Below are 20466 nucleotides of genomic sequence, written 5' to 3' on the forward strand. Positions count from 1 at the left end.
TTCAAAATATCAGGTATTTCATGGAAATGACATAATCCAATATGGCCGCCACCATATGACGTCATAATATGCTAATTAGATGGGGAAATTTACTCCCAAGATAAACTTTAGGTCATTCTCAATATTTGTCTCATTTACACTTTGTCTCTATCTCAAACCATTTTCAAGCCAGAGCCTTCTGAAATTTAGATGTCAAAATCTAGTATTTTTTAAAATAAACCCCGGCGCCTAAAGGGTTAAACATAGCCATTGCTGTTACTGATTACTGTCAAGCTAGCTTTGTTAGTATTTTGCAACTGTTTTGAAAGTGTATTTTGATGTTGTAACTTGTAGCTGGTTAGCTAGCAGCAGCTCGCTATGGTAACATTAGATAGGACAAACCTAAAACAACACGATTAGTGGTGGGGCTGGCACAAGTTTATTATGTTACCCTCAGTGATTCACTGATAAATGTGAATGTTGTTTTGGACTCATGAAAATACAATGTTTTGCATGTTAGAACTTCCACAATGAGAGCATTGCTGACTCTGATGACCAGAATTCTACATTCGGAGAAATCACATCAAGTGCTGGAACTACTCCTCATTTTGCGTTATTTCTAACTTGCCTTCAAAATGATAAATGCTTTTTCGTTACACCTCCAGCATAAACAACCAACCCATTACAGTTCTTACACATGATGAACTAATATTAACAACTGAATTAGGTAAGACTGTTGTATGTTGACTACTTAGAACACATAAATTAAACTACAAAAATGCTATACCTTTTATCATATCTATCATCTATTTTCAAGATGGCGCCGCGGACGGCTGCCTCGGTGTGTTGGTGCGCATTGTTTTGTTTTGTTTTGTGCATAAACTCTTTTGCGATAGTACCCGGAGCTCTTTCACCAGAGAAGAGCTCATGAACATCAGGGCAACAACTCCAGAGGATCTTTTTCCCAGTTTTCTCCTCCCAACTTTGGAAATTTTGGACATTCTGGTCAAAGGTGCGCTCACCTTTGCTCACGCAGCGAAACGCCGGAGGAGAGGGAAACGGGCCGGTGCACTCGTGCGTCTTCGCCAGCGCAGACTACGCACAGCGTTACCAGGAATATTTCTCTCTAACGTGCGCTCACTGCCCAACAAAATGGAGGAACTGCAACTGCTGTGGGGCAAAAACAGGGACTTTCATTCATCTGCGGTTTTGTGCTTCACGGAGACGTGGCTGTGTGGACTAATTCCGGACTCTGCGCTGCAGCTGGCAGGCTTCAATCTCTACAGCGCGGACAGAGACACGGAACTTTCCGGCAAAACTAAAGGCGGAGGAATCTGTTTTTACATCAATGGTGGCTGGTGCAACAACATAACAGTGATCCAGCAGCACTGTTCTCCTGACCTGGAATCTTTTATCATTAACTGCAAGCCGTTTTATTCACCCCGTGAGTTCGCTTCATTCATTCTGGTCGGTGTTTACATCCCGCCGCAGGCCAACGTGCAGGACGCACAGCGCATGCTCGCCGACCAGATACTGTGTGTGGAGCGGACCAACCCGGACTCTTTGGTTATTGTCTCTGGAGACTTTAACAAAGGTAACCTCACTCACGATCTCCCTAAATACAGACAGTTTGTTAAATGCTCGACCAGAGAGGGGAAAATTCTGGATCATTGTTACACCACAGTCAGGGATGCTTATCACGCCGGCCCCCGTGCTGCACTGGGTCACTCTGACCACGTCATGCTCCACCTGATTCCTGCCTACAGGCAGAAACTGAAGCTCTGCAAACCTGTAGTGAGGACTTCAAAGACGTGGACCAGTGAAGCTGTGTAGGATCTCCAGGCGTGTTTGGACTCTACTGACTGGGATGTGTTCAGGACTGCTACCAACAGTCTGGATGAGTACACAGAGGCTGTGACGTCATACATCAGCTTCTGTGAAGACTGCTGTGTTCCAACACGCACCAGGGTGAGTTACAACAATGACAAACCCTGGTTCACAGCCAAACTCAGACAGCTAAGGCTTGCAAAGGAAGAGGCCTTCAGGAGTGGGGACAGAGTCAGATTCAAAGAGGCGAAGTACAAGTCTAGCAAGGCGGTGAAAGAGGCTAAACGACAGTACTCTGAGTTCTCAGCTGTGTAAAGCTGGGAAAACACATCTCCGATGCACAGACTATCAGTACCGGATCCCCCCAGGGCTGTGTTCTTTCTCCTCTGCTCTTCTCCCTGTACACCAACAGCTGCACCTCCAGTCACCAGTCCATCAAGCTCCTGAAGTTTGCAGACGACACCACCCTCATTGGTCTCATCTCTGATGGTGACGAGTCCGCCTACAGGTGGGAGGTTGACCACCTGGTGACCTGGTGCAACCAGAACAGCCTAGAGCTCAATGCCCTAAAGACAGTGGAGATGGTTGTGGACTACAGGAAGAACTCAGCCTCACCTGCTCCCATCGCCCTCTGTGACTCCACTATTGACACTGTGGAGTCTTTCTGCTTCCTGGGAACAATCATCTCCCAGGACCTCAAGTGGGAGCTGAACATTAGCTCCCTCATCTAGAAAGCACAGCAGAGGATGTACTTCCTGCGGCAGCTGTAGAAATTCAGTCTGCCAAAGACAATGATGGTGCACTTCTACACAGTCATCATTGAGTCCATCCTCACCTCCTCCATCACCATCTGGTACGCTGCTGCCATCGCCAAGGACAAGGGCAGGCTGCAGCGTGTCAGCAGAGAAGGTGATTGGCTGCAACCTCCCGTCTCTTCAGGACCTGTACACCTCCAGGACCCTGAGGCATGCAGGAAAGATTGCTGCTGATCCCTCCCATCCCGGTCACAAACTCTTTGAGACACTCCCCTCTGGCAGGAGGCTGCGGTCCATCAGGACCAAAACCTCACGCCACAAGAACAGTTTCTTCCCGTCTGCTGTCAGCCTTATCAACAAGGCCTGAATCCCCCCTGACACTCCTCACACTCCACCTCTACCACTGACTCTGTCACACTGACAGCACCATAACTCTATGCATTAACGCTCCGCTTGAACTTCCTATTCATTTGCACATTTCCATTTGCACATCATTTCTTGTAATTGTTCACTGCCAGCTGGTCTGCTCCTTTTATCCTTTTACCCAAAAAACAGATTGTGTATATGTATTTATATTGTATATGTCATGACTCTTGTTTTTATTTGTTCTTGTGTCTGGTTTTTGGTTTCTTGTATTTGATTTACATCTTTGTATCATGTCTCGTGTTATGTTTTGCTTTCTCCATGTCTTGTGTCTCATGTTTTGATTTTCCATGCCCTCATGTGTCCTTTAAGTTTCTCCTATGTTCTCCCCTCTGGCTCCCTCTGTCTGTTGTCTTGTTCCCTCCTGGTCTGTGCCTCTGTGCTCCTCCCCCTCGTTATCTCACCTGGCTTCCTTCCTGCTCTCTCCTCACCTGTGCCTCGTCATGTCATTAGTGTCTGTGTATTTAGTCTCTGTGTTTCCCCTCACTCTTTGTCTGGTCATTGGATTCTGTCTTGTGTATTCTGTCTTGTGCTTTCTGTATTCTGTCTTGTGTGTTTTGCTCCATGCTCCATGCTCCATGCTCCATGCTCCAGTCTTCAGTCCCGTTTGGTATGTTTTTGGTTTTTGAGTTTTCCATGTTTGATTTCAACTTGGACTTTTGATTTGTACTTTGTCGAACTGCTTTATTTTGCTACTTTGTTTGGATGTTATGTTGTTACTTTGCCTTGTTGCTTTTTGTTTTGCTTCTTGGCCCTGTTTTGTCTTCTTGTATTTTTTGTAACAGCTTTAATTAAAGCTCGCCTTTTGTTCTCCCTATCTTTGCCTCCCGAGTTTACTGCGTTTGGGTCCACCCTTCCCTTTCCATAGTTTTCCCTTATACCCCAACTTGACAGAATGACTGGGCCAGAAATGGACCCACCAGACAGCGTACTGATTTATAGGCTGGGAAACAAAATGATGGAGATTTTGAGCAGCAAGGCGGACACAGGGGAGAAGCTAAAGGCCATAGCAGACTATAACCATGAACTATCTATTAGGCCTTGGTTGAAGGAACTCCCTTGGATTGCTCAGGTGATAGCGGATCTAGATAACCTCAGGAAGGCCTTGGTAGCCTCAACCACAGCCAAGCTTCCAGTCCAGGCCATAGCCATAGCCGAGTTCCCAGCCCAAGCCACAGCCACAGCCACAGCCGAGCTCCCAGCCCAGACCTCAGCCACAGCGGCAGCCACAGCCACAGCCACAGCCGAGCTTCCAGCCCAGGCCTCAGCCACAGCCGAGCTTCCAGCCCAGGCCGCAGCCACAGCCGAGCTTCCAGCCCAGGCCTCAGCCACAGCCGAGCTCCCAGCCCAGGCCGCAGCCACAGCCGAGCTCTCAGCCCAGGCCGCAGCCACAGTCAAGCTTCCAGCCCAGGCCTCAGCCACAGCCAAGCTCCCAGCCCAGGCCACAGCTGCAGCCACAGCCGAGCTCCCAGCCCAGGCCTCAGCCACAGCCGAGCTTCCAGCCCAGGCCACAGCCGAGCTCCCAGCCCAGGCCGCAGTCTCAACCCCGTCGACACCTGCCAGTGGTCCCCAGTCAGCGGTACGGTCGACACCTGCCAGTGGTCCCCAGTCGGCGGTCCGGTCGACACCTGCCAGTGGTCCCCAGTCGGCGGTCCGGTCGACACCTGCCAGTGGTCCCCAGTCGGCGGTCCAGATGAGGCCTGTACCTGCACCTCGGTCGGAGGACCGGCCGAGGCCTGTACCTGCACCTCGGTCGGAGGACCGGCCGAGGCCTGTACCTGCACCTCGGTCGGAGGACCGGCCGAGGCCCACGCCACGTCTTGTGCTTGCACCTCGGTCGGAGGACCGGCCGAGGCCCACGCCAAGTCTTGTTCTTGCACCTCGGTCGGAGGACCGGCCACGTCTGGTTCCTGCACCTCGGTCGGAGGACCGGCCGAGGCCTGAACCTGCACCTCGGTCGAAGGACCGGCCGTGGCCCACGCCAGGTCCAGCGCCTGTTCCTTCTCCTCGGTCGGAGGACCGGCCGAGGCCCACGCCAGGTCCAGCGCATGTTCCTGCTCCTCGGTCGGAGGACCGGCCGAGGCCCACGCCAGGTCCAGCGCCTGCTCCTGCACCTCGGTCGGAGGCCCGGCCAAGTCCCACGCCAGGTCCAGCGCCTGCTCCTGCACCTCGGTCGGAGGCCCGGCCGAGTCCCACGCCAGGTCCTGCGCCTGCTCCTGCACCTCGGTCGGAGGTCCGGCCGAGTCCCATGCCAAGTCTTGTGTCTGCACCTCGGTCGGAGGCCCGGCCGAGTCCTACGCCAAGTCCAGTGCCTGCTCCTCGGTCAGGGGTCCGGCCGAGGTCATTTGTTGCCAGAGACCCTTCATCGGCTCTCAGACCACCAGCTCCCGGCAAAACTCCGTCGGTGGTCCGGCCAAGAACCTTGAGGGTTTCCCAGCCAGTGGTCTGGTCGCCAGTGGGTCTCCGTCCACGCCTTCGCCACCGGTCTTCAGTGGGTCTCAGCCCTTTACCAGCCTCCAGGGGGTTCCAGCCCGCACCTACGCCTTCGCCTACGCCTTCGCCTTCGTCTACGTCACCAGCCTCCAGGGGGTTCCAGCCCGCACCTTAGCCTTCGCCTTCATCGCCGGATTCCAGTGAGTTCCAGGCCGCTCCTACGTCTTCGTCGCCGCCCTCCGGCGAGTTCCAGGCCGCACCTACGCCTTCGTCGCCGCCCTCCGTCGAGTTCCAGGCCGCGCCTACGCCTTCGTCGCCGCCCTCTGGCGGGTTCCAGGCCGCGCCTACGCCTTCGTCGCCGCCCTCCGGCGAGTTCCAGGCCGCGCCTACGTCTTCGTCGCCGACCTCCGGCGAGTTCCAGGCCGCGCCTATGCCTTCGTCGCCGGCCTCCGACGAGTCTGAGGCCGCGCCTACGCCTTGGTCACCGGTCTCCAGCAGGTTCCAGCCTGCGCCTCAGTCCACGTCCCTGGTCCCCAGTGGGCCTCAGTCCTCGCCTCCACCTCCTTGTTTATTTAAACCTTGGCCCTCCCCCTGACCCCCTCCACCCTCCCGGCTTTGACTCTGTTAGTCTCTGTGTTTCCCCTCACTCTTTGTCTGGTCATTGGATTCTGTCTTGTGTATTCTGTCTTGTGCTTTCTGTATTCTGTCTTGTGTGTTTTGCTCCATGCTCCATGCTCCATGCTCCATGCTCCAGTCTTCAGTCCCGTTTGGTATGTTTTTGGTTTTTGAGTTTTCCATGTTTGATTTCAACTTGGACTTTTGATTTGTACTTTGTCGAACTGCTTTATTTTGCTACTTTGTTTGGATGTTATGTTGTTACTTTGCCTTGTTGCTTTTTGTTTTGCTTCTTGGCCCTGTTTTGTCTTCTTGTGTTTTTTGTAACAGCTTTAATTAAAGCTCGCCTTTTGTTCTCCCTATCTTTGCCTCCCGAGTTTACTGCGTTTGGGTCCACCCTCCCCTTTCAATAGTTTTCCCTTTTATCCCGACCTGACAGAATAGTTATATTTTCTACTTTTTAAAATAGTTTATATTGTTACTTTGTTATATTTTCTATTCTTTAAATAGTTTATATTGTTAATTTGTTATATTTTCACTTAATAGTTATTTGATGCATGCACCAACATCACCACAACAAATTCCTCGTATGTGTAAAATCGTACTTGGCAATAAAGCTTTTCTGATTCTGATTCTGATCATTTAGACCAGGGGTCACCAACATTTTTGAAACTGAGAGCTATTTCATGGGCACTGAGTCATACGAAGGGCTACCAGTTTTATATACTCTTCTGAAACAACACATTTGCTCAGTTTGCCTTTAGTTATATATGATTATTAACTAGGGGTGGAACGGTTCACAAAATCCATGGTTCGGTTCATATCACGGTTTTGTGGTCACGGCTTTCAGTTCGGTTCGGTATACGCTGATTGTTAGAAAAATCAATTATGTCTTGTATAGTCAGGTTGGAACTGAAATAATGAGGCAGTCTGACATTTGATACATCATTGTGACAGTCTTAGGTTAAAAGTAGGTAAATTCTGGCACTGCAAGAGAGGTGATATTGCTAGTTCCAACATGCTTTTCATTTATTTGGCAATGAAAGTTATCTTTAACGAATGCTAAGAAAAAGCAGTTATTCACTGTCACTAATGTAATGTAGTGGGCAGTCACAATCAGGAAACTTTCAGTAGCCCTGGAGTAGAGCTGGTAAATATGGTTCCTTTTAAGGATTTGAGTCATTATGAGTCACTCACTAAACTGAACTGGGTTGTGCGGGTTGTGAGTCACTTGAGTAAGTATTGCCTTATCACCATGGAAACTCAGTCCTAGCCCATTGACTCTTAATCAATAACGTAGTAAAAAACACAATGCAACTAGAAAACCGCGAGCGGTTATGCGGGCCCTCACTCCAGTGTGACATTATCGTGAAACATGCAAGACGGAAAAAAAAAAGTTATACAAATATAATCTTTAATGATCATAGCACAGTCTCACCTAATTTAACACTGCTAATGAAATTGAAATATTGATGTTTAGCAAAAGTAATTATACAAAAAAGTGTATATACAAAATGATTTGAATCAAAAGCTGGCCTCAAGTTTGATTTTCACTCTCGTGTGACCAATAGGTGTTGTCAAAGACCATGATGAAAGTAGAGCCCTGTCTGGGCATCTGAATAGTTAGTAAAGAGTTATTCCCTGTTTTCATTACAAACGTAACCAGATGTGGGTAAGTGGGTTCAGACTTGGACCCTCATCACACACATGAAATTTGAAGCAAATCGGACAGTGCATGGAGGAGATATGACCAGTTGAAGTTTCATCCACCAGGGGGCAGTAACCAGACATAGGCTGGTGTGTTCAGGGGCGACCCCTCATCACACACAGTTTCAAGCAATTTGGACAAAGCATGAAGGAGTCCTGAGCAGTTGATGGTTCAATGTGGAAATCATGGCAAAATGAGCATTCAGTGCAAGAGACTTTTTTGTTCGTCTGGTCGACTTACATGTGTGTACCGATTTTCATGTTCCAACTCCATAAAAACCCCTATGGGGAGGCGTTTTTGAGGTGTTCAAGGGGGCGCCATGGAGGCATTTAGCCCCGCCCACAGGCGTGGCCCCCATCAGATGTTAGAGGTCGCCGCCCTTGACCTGTGTAACAATTTTCATGATGATACGAGTTTATTAAAGCCATCAAAAAGCCAAACGAATTTTCTTGGCGAATGATCAAAAAACGCCGCGCCGCCACGCGGACACCATTACTCATAGCCTCACAGCGTTCATAACGTAGCTTCACCAACTTGTTCTGGATGTTTTAAAAGTTGAATGAAGTTGATGGAGTCAACTATGTGGTATCAGTACATGTAAATGTAAAGGGAGGATCTGTGGCAAAATGAGAATTCAAAATAAAATGGCCGACTTCCTGTTCGGAGTAGACCGTTGGTGCCAGAGACTTTTTTGGGCGTCTGGTCGACGTACACATGTGTACCAGCTTTCATCTTCTAACTCCATAAAAACCCCTATGGGGAGGCATTTTTGAAGTTTTCAAGGGGGCGCCATGGAGGCATTTAGCCCCGCCCATGGGCGTGGCCCCATCCGATGTTAGAGGTCACCACCCTTGACCTGTGTATCAATTTTAACGATGATACGAGTTTATTAAAGCCGTCAAAAAGCCAAACGTATTTTCTTGGCGAATGATCGACAGACGTGGCGCTGCCACACGGACGCCGTTACTCGTAGCCTCACGGCGTTCGTAATGTGGCTTCACCAACTTGTTCTGGATGTTTTAGAAGTGGAATGAAGTTGATGGAGTCAACTATGTGGTATCAGTACATGTAAACGTAAGGGGATGCGCTACAGAGGCATTTGGCCCTGCCCATGGGCGTCGCCCGCATCAGATTTTAGAGGTCGCCAGCCTTGACCTGTGTATCAAGTTTCATGATGATACGAGTTTATTAAAGCCGTCAAAAAGCCAAACGTATTTTCTTGGCGAATGATCAAAAAACGCTGTGCCGCCACGCGGACACCATTACTCATAGCCTCACAGCGTTCATAATGTAGCTTCACCAACTTGTTCTTTATGTTTTAGAAGTGGAATGAAGTTGATGGAGTGAACTATGCGGCATCAGTAAATTTAAGAGTAAGAACTGGTCACTTCCTGTTACCACCGGGGGGCGCCATGAGTAAGGTGGGACGTTAATACATCGGAACGTTCATGGCTGAGCTCCCGTCATGCTTAGCAAATTTGAAGCTTCTAGGTTCGAGTATGTGGGCGTGAGAGCCGTTAGAATTTACATGGCAAGCGCCGAAACATTCGCCAAAATTTATCGACCCCTAACAGCTATGCCCTTTGATCTACAGACGTGCAGAGCACAACTTTAGATCAGCTAGGTCTGGAGATGATCTGTACCAGATTTGAAGTTGATTGGGCGAAATCCCTAGGACGAGTTTGTTTTGAGTAAAAAAAATAAAAATCAAAACTTCCTGTTGGAATTTCAGCTTCCTGGCAAGAGAAATTTTTGTGTGTCTGGGTGTGCTTAACATCTTTACCAATTTTTGTTCAGGTACGACAATGTCATCGACATTCCCTATGGGAATTTTTCAACTTTGTAGGGGGCGCTATTTAGCCATTTCGCGTGGACCGTGTGCGACGACCCAAAAATATCGAATTTCTGGAGTGGCCGCTCGTCCCTGCAAAGTTACACAACTTTTCCAGTTTGGGAAAGGGGCGAAATTGGCCAAACATTCGGTCAAGAATAATAAATAATAATAAACAATACAATTTCAATAGGGCCTTCGCTGACTGCTTCTAGTCGCTGCTCGGGCCCTAATAAAACACTATATACATGATTGGAAAAATAAAAGAGATACTAAAATAAGATAAAACAAATAAAAAATAGAGTACTGAGGTAGGAACAGTGTTAATGGATAAAGTTCCCAAATAGAGATATTAATAGCCCACTTATAATATACTACTTAATATTTATAAATAATATTTATATATAAATTATTTTATTTTGCAAAAATTGATCAACCTAATTTAATTTTATTATGCTACATTTATACACCAAACCTACAGTAGCCTCTGGCTACCTGCAGAACATTGTGTAACATCATGTTATTTCAGAAGTGGAAGAATGGCTTCTGTTGTACAATGACAGGTATATGCTTTTCACGCTGAGTGGAGGAAGTGACTCGAGTCGCGGCCTTTCTGGCATCGTGGCTCATGAGCTAGGGCTATGGCGATTCAGCTGTGTTTCCGGCATCGCGGCTCGTGGGCTAGCTTGCAAGCTTTGATGCCGGAAACACAGCCGACTCGTAGCTCTTCTTCTTGTTTACTGGCGGTTGGCATCCAGCTCAGTGCCGCCACTGGCTGCTCTGGAGTGTACACGCTTTGCCTCATTAGTAAATGAGAAAAAGAAGTTGCGCGTGCCTATGAACCGAGCGGTACACACGCGTCCCGAACCGTGACAAGTGTACCGAATGGGACGGATTTTTTTGATGAACCGTTCCACCCCTATTATTAATGATTAATGATACTCATCTATGTGAAGACACTGATCACGTTAATGATTTCTCACAATGATTATCAACAGATAATATCAATATTCAACTTTCATTTATAGAACAGGCCTGAGGGCTACTCATGTGGTCCTTGGGGGCTACCTGGTGCCCGTGGGCAGCATGTTAGTGACCCCTGATTTAGACACTATACAGTACAGTAAACATAAACAACTATATAAATGAAGGACATCCAGAGGTTTCTTGACTGATTATAAACACAGATCAGTGTTGGTCAACAGGTTAGGCTGCTGATGTGGTTGCTGTCGCAATCCTCTACTGTTTCAGCAGTGATGGTCCTGTAGAAACAATTTCTTTTGTATTGTATCCCTCCTCAGGGGTACATTCATGCACATGAAGCAAACTGACTTGATATAAAAGAAGGGCATGTGTATATATGAAATGTGTCCATCAAAGATACACTATATTACCAAAAGTATTCGCTCACCCATTCAAATGATCAGAATCAGGTGTTCTAATCACTTGGCCTGGCCCCAGGTGTATAAATTCAAGCACTCAGGCATGCAGACTGTGAAACAAGACATTTGTGAAAGAATGGGCCGCTCTCAGGAGCTCAGTGAATTCCAGCGTGGAACTGTCATAGGATGCCACTTGTGCAACAAATCCAGTCGTGAAATTTCCTCGCTCCTAAATATTCCACAGTCAACTGTCAGCTCTATTATAACAAAATGGAAGCGTTTGGGAACAACAGCAACTCAGCCACGAAGTGGTAGGCCACGTAAAGTGACGGAGAGGGGTCAGCGGATGCTGAAGCGCATAGTGCAAAGAGGTCGCCGACTTTCTGCACAGTCAATTGCTAGAGAGCTACAAACTTCATGTGACCTTCAGATTAGCCCAAGTACAGTACGCAGAGAGCTTCATGGAATGGGTTTCCATGGCCGAGCAGCTGCAGCCAAGCCACACATCACCAAGTGCAATGCAAGGCGTCGGATGCAATGGTGTAAAGCACGCCGTCACTGGCCTCTAGAGCAGTGGAGACGCGTTCTCTGGAGTGATGAATCACGCTTTTCCATCTGGCAATCTGATGGACGAGTCTGGGTTTGGAGGTTGCCAGGAGAACGGTACATTTCAGATTGCATTGTGCCAACTGTGAAATTTGGTGGAGGAGGAATTATGGTATGGGGTTGTTTTTCAGGAGCTGGGCTTGGCCCCTTAGTTCCAGTGAAAGGAACATTGAATGCTTCAGGATACCAAAACATTTTGGACAATTCCATGCTCCCAACCTTGTGGGAACAGTTTGGAGCGGGCCCCTTCCTCTTCCAACATGACTGTGCACCAGTGCACAAAGCAAGGTCCATAAAGACGTGGATGACAGAGTCTGGTGTGGATGAACTTGACTGGCCTGCACAGAGTCCTGACCTGAACCCGATAGAACACCTTTGGGATGAATTAGAGCGGAGACTGAGAGCCAGGCCTTCTCGACCAACATCAGTGTGTGACCTCACCAATGCGCTTTTGGAAGAATGGTCAAAAATTCCTATAAACACTCTCCTCAACCTTGTGGACAGTCTTCCCAGAACAGTACAGATGGCACCATGGTCAGGTGCTACAAAAAACTGGCAGAGGTTTTGGAGGAACAAAGACTGGAATCAAACAGGACCAGTCCATCATCCTCCAAACTGCACATATGCTTCGTCACCTCCCTGTTATGTCGCATTCAGAGGTCGATACTTCTCGGCTGCCATGGCAACGGGAAGCTGAGAGCGAAGAGTTGTTCAAAAACTTTCTTTTTAGCAAACTATGTACACAAACTATGTTCTCAATGCTCATGTTCATGTGTAGAGACACTGGTGATACTACGAGCAAAGTTTCACGTTGTGTCGAGCCTTCTTGTTTTAAAAATAATGATACTGATGCTATCTAAAGGTGCCCTTTGCACTGAGAAAATGAGCTTGACCCGAAAACGAAAATACGGTAAATCTTAGAAGTGCCTCTTTCATCGTTATTATGCTTTTACACAAAGGTTTGACTCACATACATTATCAAAAAAAGTTGCATTTTGGCGAGAATTTCACTTTAACTCTCAAAACATGTCATCTCTTGCAATATTTCTTTTTTAGTATATAATGGTCACAAACAGTCAAGACATGACCAAAGCCTCTGCTATTACTTGCAGGGGGTGACTCTCAATGTAACAGTTAATCTAATGTAAAAAGCACAACAAAAAACATCCAGTATGCCGCTATGAATATAACCTTAATGGCAAATATGAATATGGCAAAGTGAAATGATCAATGAGAACAAACACCTCTGTTTTGATATTGCCCCCAAAATATTACAAGGAAAAGAATTTAAACTGCTAGGCCAGGTGTGTAACTTATTGTACTTGGATGCTAGTACAATGTCAAGCAATAATACAGCAAAACTACCGCAGCTAGATTTCTGCTCTTTTACTTAATAGCAAATATGAATATGGCAATGTGAAATTATGATAAATAACACTGACATGATGGTTGTTGCAGAAGAGCAAAGGATGGGGATGTTGACATTACGTTATTCATTAAGGCTGGATCAATGCCAGACACATAAGTTGCCGATCAGACCAACAGCATAAATAGGTACAACCACAGTGAAGCGCAGGGGTTCACAAATGTGTTACTCGAAGGTTGGCATCTAATTTTCATTAAAGGTCAGCGGTCCGGAAAAATTGGCTATAACAAAATTACATTAAATTGTATTTATTTAACATCACATCTTTCAGATCTCGTGTTTTTAGTAGGGATGGATGTCATTAGGATTTTATCGATACCGATACTCCTTATCGGTACCGATACGTATCGATACTCTTATCGATACTACAGCATGTAATTTGAGTTAAAAAAAAAAAAAAAGATGTCAAAAGATTCAACCTTCTTTTTATTACCACAAGGTAAATAATAAAGCTTCAACACAACAGAAACTATGCAATTACAAATACTCCTGAAAACATAACCAGGACCAGGACGGGAAGTCAAGCACAGAAATAACCATATAACATCCGGTTACTTTTCAAATTGAAACACTCCGTGTTGACACCAGTACACAAATCTCAAAAAAGAGACAAACACAAGTTCTTCTAATGTCCTTCGGTCGGGAATACATGCCTATAACTGTGGTCGCGAGTGATTATGTGATTATCGCAGAAACTCCTCGGCCTCGACTGCAGCTGTCTGCCGTTACGTTACTGCGGTTTCAAAACAAACCAGTGGGGTTTAGCAGACGGCAGACGGCAGACGGCGGACGGTGGAGCAAAGTAACGCTCGGAGCCGTAATGCCGCGGACACTATCCAGTGGAAATCCAGCATGCTAGTAGCAAAACAACAAAGCAGCTTAGCTTTTCAGCAAACTGATAAGCGTGGTTCCCGCAGAATTACACACACATGGAGTGACACTCCCACACCACCACACAAGCCTGTGGCATCTTGTATGCTTTACTGGATGAATAGTGCAAGGACAAGTCATATTCCCTGCACTGAAAAATAAAACATCTGCGTCTGTTGGCCAACTTTTGGCTGTTAAAGATTATTCTCAGCTATAACTGGCTGATAAAATCACCCGGCAGATTATTCTGTAGGGTCCTACTACAATTAAGGACAACTCAAACTATTTTCATTTTTGTTTTATTCTTCTTCACTCTTTATCAATTATTGTATCTTGTATTAAGAGGAAACAGGAGGAAAACCTGCTATGACCAGTATCTGGCTTAGATTTAGAGCTGCACGCAACAGATACTCAGTGAACTTCAGGTGAATCTCTAACAAATCAACAATACATGTAAACAACATCACTCACTATGATCTTAGCTCTCTGGTGGAGAGCAGGTTGAATTTAAAATGTACTATGTAATTTATCAGGTTTGGAGTGGAACTTTTACAAAGCTTTAATTATGTTGCTTTGTTTCACCACAATAAATATATGCAAGCAGAAAGATCATGGTAGTTTTCCTTCTGACGGAGTCTCTGAAGTTCAGACAGACATACATATATCGTATCTTGCAACACGGTTTATTAATACATAGTAGGGGTGTGACGATAAACTCAGCTCACATGACGAGATGATATGCGATGGGTTCACGAGAATGAGACAAGACAATATTTTAACACAGTTTTTAAGAAAACTTCAAGGTAAGATATATGGCTGTAAAAATGGTCTTTTATTCGATTGCAGCACACAAAATGCGAAACAATGCAGGTTCAATTTTAAATGTTTTAACTACTAATGATTTTGTAATTAATGTCACTTCCATTCTACATTCTGACAGAGTGTGAATTATCATTTGCAGTAAAAGACACAAACAATATGTAAGCACTGTAAAAAGGTTTTGCCGCAACAAAACTGACTGGCTTCTCTCCTGTATGATTTACTGTACAAAGTACAAACCATAATCAAAGTAGTACTCTCTCAATGCTTGAAGTGCAAACATAAACTGACCAAATTTCTCCTCAAGAATGACACAGTGCTAAGAGCTGACAAAGAGCTGGCTACAACTACACTGCACAGCTAGCTATTCTAGGCTATTAGGCACTTTGCCAGTCACAACAGCGATGCCATGGTTGGGCCTTTTGAGCTTCCAGCCAGCAGCAGCTGCTTGTAAAACTTTGGTTTGGTCTTGTTACATTGCTTTGTGGGTGTAGGACATTTGATGAGTGAAGGATCTGTTTAGCTATCAGACTTTTAACACCATCGGACCAAATCACTCCTGATTTGCGCCTGTGGCTTTTCCTTTCACACAGACGCCAGCTGGCCTCTGCTGCTACTCTGACACTACCTCCACCCCCTACGGATGAGAGTCGCAGTGAAATTGTCCCCCCTCTCGACATCTGAAGCTTTCAAACAAATAGAGAAGCGGCGCATGATTGTCACACTGAAAGGGAAGCGTGAATGGGGCAAGTGCTTACATATTGTTCATGTCTTGTCTGTTCCAATGAGGCTATTTATTGTTTCCGCCAGGTACCCAAAATGCTGCCCCACAAACAATTTAAAAGTGGTGGGGGCATTTCTCTGCTAATTTCTAGTCCACCTTTCTTTTCTTTCCCTGGGCCATCAGGACCCTGAACTCACAAAGAGTTTGCTTGAGTGTAAGTGATGTATCTATTGTATATTCCTTTTAATACTTTTATTTTTTTATGCAATTTTCATTCATTCCTGTTTGATATTCAATACCGCACTGACCAGAGAAGCACTGCAATTTCATTGAATACTTGATGTCCAATGACAATAACATTTCTATTCTATTCTATTCTATTCTTACACATGACATTATATTATGAATAATGAGAAATTTGAGCATAGGATGGACAGTTGGTTTGATGAGGCTCACAGGACAGGACCTGAGAGAAAGAAGTTTTTAAAAGCCGGTCTGATCAACTCTGTGTACTTTTGTATCTTCTAATTTAATCCCCTTAGCTTCTCTCATAATGTTTCAGACATCTGCTGTGTTTTACTGTTTCATCGTGTTCACTTTCAGCTGTGTCAGGAGTTATGTTTAGTTATTGCTGGTGAAAACGCAACATTTCCTGTAAAGCTGCTTCAAAATTGCTAAATAATGGGGGCTTTTATTGTGAAGAAGTTATATAAGATGAAAACGCTTTGTTACTGAATTAGCAGAGAGACTTTGTTAGTGGTAATTCTTCAATGGGAGGGCCTGCCTTTTCACCACAATGCTGAATTTGGTCTGAATCCAGCCTTAAATTTTTAGCTTAGCAGCTACAGTAAATATTTTGGCTTAATACAAGGATGAAATAATATCTTCTGAATCAATATGGGCATATATGCAATGTTAAATACAATTTAAGTATGGAGCCATCCTCTGTGGGGTTTTTTGTAGTTGTATGTTTTTCAGTTGTTTTGTTTTTATGGTTGTTGATCAAGTTTTAAAACAAGTACCTAGCTAATTCGGTCGTTTAGGAGAATGCAGCAACATTATTTTGCTGTGAAGTGCTAGAAATATTTTATGGACTATAAAACGTCATCTGATTTTACATCATTTTACATTTTTGGTTAAAATGTACATTTTGGGTGGCTATACTAATCCCTACAACAGTAAAACTGAATATCTTTGGGTAGTGGATGAAGAGGAAATTTGAGGATGTCGTCTTTGTCTTTGGAAAACACTGATCAAAATTTTTCGTACATTTTACTGATAGATTAATCAAGAAAATAACAACAGATGAAGCTCCATACTGAATATTAATAGTTAAACATTTCAGTATATTTTTCTTCATTGGTTCTTATTTTGCAACATGTTTGCACTTGTTCTAGATGTCTACTAAACATGACACAAATACAATTATGCTTTAACAGAAGAAAGATAGATTTTATGGATGCATTCTTCCAGATATCATTCACACTAGATGCCAGTCTTTATACTCCAGGATACTGAGTGGAGAACAGGGATACTTACTGAAGAAAAACTATGGAAATGCTGTATGAGTGATGAAGATGATTCTGCCACAGCCTTTGTCATGCAATGACGATGACCTATAAAATACAAGACACTACTCTCAGTCATGATACACTAGCATCTCTGCACCAATTTTACAGCAACAGAAGCTCAACTGCAAGAAAAATGTGTGCAAAGCAACTTTAATAGAACAGTATTAAGTGACACTGCATAGCACACGACATCATCCGCTGCACAATACTGTGGGACATTTTGTCTGATGTGATAACCGATCACTTCTATCGTACAGCTGATCCGCCCTTGTGGCCAAAAACAAAACATGTAGGCCAAAATCCTGGACCAACCACTGGATGCATTTCATATAAAAATATAAAGCCTACATTAATCTGGCACCGTTGTAGTGACTATGTTGCTGCGCAGAGTTTTAGTTGTGTTCAGGTAAAACCACTGATGCCCGACCGGACTGTCTGTCTTGAGAGTAAAGTCGTTAGCTATGAAACTGTATCGAGCATCGCACGTTCAATAACAGCACAAAACTCTTTAGGTATGTGAATAAGCTATCTGTTTTCCTACCTAATATGCTCCAACCTCTACGCACACATTTTCATCTCCGTGCAAAATGTCGATCTAATCTCTGACAAGACAGACAAGCCGAATGAGAGTCCATCTTGCTTTGGTTTAAAGAAGAAAACCCAGTACAGTACAGTTGTGGGGGTATTTCGCTCCTGTCAAACTCCCCGATGACAATGTCGCCAAAATGTCTCCCACTCCAACGAAAATATCCACAATGATTAATTAAACTGAGGATTTTCTGTCCAGGCACACGCATCTGTGAGCACTGTTTTGCTGGGCAGTAGCTCCATTTTCTAGCAGTGATACCAGGAATAAAAGTAGCTAGTTAGCTTGCTAGCTCTACAGCTTGCTAACTGGACGTGTCACTGTTTTAACATGCAATGGTTTCCGAAACAGTGTAAGCTTTTAGAAGAACTGCTGACAAATATCACGGACTTCATTGTGCTCACAATACTTGTTTGTTCTATTGCAACTGTTCGTTTATTTACAACGGAGGGTTATGGCTACATATTTGATGCGAATAGGAAGGGGGGGGATCATACCACCTCAGTGAGAAACAGTTGCTCATGTATTTTACACGGCGTTTTCAAACAGGAGTGAAGAGATATTACAGCAACACAGTTACAGTGTATGGTCTATAGCACTGGCTATCATTGAAATGTCAATGGAAAACAAACAGATTCAAAGGGAAATGCCAGAAGGCGGACATCATGTCCAGAGCAGCGATAATAACACATTTTCAGAGAGACTGACTGAGAGGCTGAGAAAATAGCGACCGGGTGTGCACGTAACATCGATACAACAACAAGTTCTCTGTCATGACCGTCTCGTTAAGGTCTCAGCATACCTCTAATATCCTGCTCAGGTAGCGGGGGGGACCTCTCATCATTGGTGCCGTCCACCTTTTTAACTTATTGACACATCATAACAGTTCAGCACTAGCTGTACTCAACACAGATGCATCAAGTCAATTAAAATCAGACAGGAAGAAGCCGGAAGCAAAGCGATTTGTCACCAAAATAAAAACGTTAGCAATTCAAACTGAATCTCCAATTGCATAGCCTTTTTTCGGACAATGGAGCCAGCGATGAAAGACTGTCTAAGATATTGTACTTAAGTGGCAATACCACGGTGTAGAAATATTGCAAGTTCTTAATGAGAGGATAAAAGTATTTGTATTAAAAAAAACAACAGCTGAAGTACTCATTACACACAATGCCAGTTAATTGTAGTAGAGTAAAACGTAAAATATTTTCATCTGAATTGTATGAATTAAAAGTATAAAGTAACGGAAACTGGTAATACTTAATTAAAGCACAAGTACCACACAACTGAAGTAGATGTAACCAACTTAGTCTTTTTCCACCACTGACTAGACCTATCAAATTAACATAATTGAATTCAGATGAGACAGCAGATATTCCTCCAAGGTAGGCGAACATTGTTCATATAATTGTAAATGAGTGTCGTTTAGCTTTGACATGATAGTAATTATACATTAAAATCTAAATTATACCTTGCATATCTCAATAATACACAGTCTCTGGATGTAATGTATTTAATGTATTTTGAAGTAGAAATTGTATTATATCCCAAATAAACACAGAAAAGTCTTTCATTAAATAAGTCTGTTGTTATAACAATTTAGGCAAGGAAAGCCAATTTTATTTAAATATTAAAATATATTTAAGAAGGGCTTTACATGCGATATAAAAAGACAGGATTAATAAGAAACAATCGCAACTAATTGAATACATAACTACATAGGCCTATATAACATAGAAAATACAATTACATTGCATTTAAAGAGAGTGATAGCTTCTACAAAATGAAAATGTTAAAACAGAATATGATATTAAGAGTATCAACAGAGCATGTACTAACTCTGTGGCATATTGAATCATTGTCCTTTTGGCAACCCTTGTAACAAAAAAACTGCTCTTTTGGCCCTTTATGGTAAATTTCAGACTTGGGTATAATGTTGCACACACAGGACGTTGATATTTAACCCACAAAATATATTATCTGCACACAGCGTCTATACAAGACAACACTTCAATTTTCATACTATAAACCGGAAGTCTACTTTGTTATTCTGTCAAACTGTCGATGGTACAAAAACGCAGCACTTTACTAGATGATGAACGTTATCGGCGGAGGCCACACATTAAATGAGCTCAGCCCGCAAAAATAACATGATAATGTGTTGATTCTGGCAGATATACAGACCAGTTCAGTCATATAATGTAATAAAAATCACTTTCGTTTTCCCCGAGGTGGTAGCAGCATTTCATCTTGGCTATAACCCTCCCCCGGTAAGTGTTCTTAGCCAGAGTGGCCTGTACTTCCTCACAACATCCCTGACCTAACTTTATCTTTTAGCAGGGTTAGACTGTCAAAGTTCACCAAAAATCTGCGTTCTACATCAGAAACCGGATAACAACTCACTAAATACTAGTTACAATCTACTTCTTGTAGATTGACAACTTGTTAAGCTTCCTGGGTGTCAATTTGCGTGATAACTGACAATAATGTAACAGAAATGCGTAGCGGTAGTTCAAAAGTACATACCTGCCAACAACACTAGTAACGAATAGCTAGTTGCTTAAATCTTAATAAAGCACATTAGCCGTGAAATTATCAGCAGTTTTGCAGCACACTGTACATTGAAAATAACCACTCCGTCATGTAATAAGGTATGTGACTGGACACTCCTTTTGATGGACAGTTCTATTTCACCAATGAGAAGCCACGACAAATTCAACTGTTTTGATAGTAGTGTAACGTCCTCAAATGTCATGTTCAGGACACCTGCCTCAAATTTAGGCTGAAAACACTGTAAATTAAAGATAGTTTATCTTATACTGCTTTTCTGTATTATTCGGTGGTAGAGCTATATTGTCTCCTTTTAACTGTGTATTTTTAATCTACCTAAGAACACTTAAAATGTGTAAAC

General features: G+C 44.0%; 1 protein-coding gene across 13 annotated transcripts in view; it reads right to left on the reverse strand.

The window, feature by feature from the left end:
- The window catches only part of LOC119031168 (HMG box transcription factor BBX), a 54597-nt gene extending 34417 nt beyond the window's left edge, over nucleotides 1–20180 (reverse strand). For 9 of the 13 annotated variants that reach the window (XR_005078540.1, XM_037119440.1, XM_037119448.1 and 6 more), the window contains exons 1-2: nucleotides 18358–18489; nucleotides 16938–17014 (exon numbers count right to left, since the gene is read on the reverse strand). The gene's annotated coding sequence lies outside the window, so the exon portion shown is untranslated. Of the gene's footprint in view, nucleotides 1–16937; nucleotides 17015–17510; nucleotides 18151–18357; nucleotides 18490–20081 lie in introns of those variants that run through there. The other 4 variants (XM_037119441.1, XM_037119436.1, XM_037119442.1 and 1 more) reach the window with 3 other exon arrangements.
- Between the last annotated feature and the right edge of the window lie 286 nt (nucleotides 20181–20466).

Source organism: Acanthopagrus latus, chromosome 13 (genome assembly GCF_904848185.1).
Source record: "Acanthopagrus latus isolate v.2019 chromosome 13, fAcaLat1.1, whole genome shotgun sequence".
In the NCBI taxonomy this organism is placed as follows: domain Eukaryota; kingdom Metazoa; phylum Chordata; class Actinopteri; order Spariformes; family Sparidae; genus Acanthopagrus; species Acanthopagrus latus.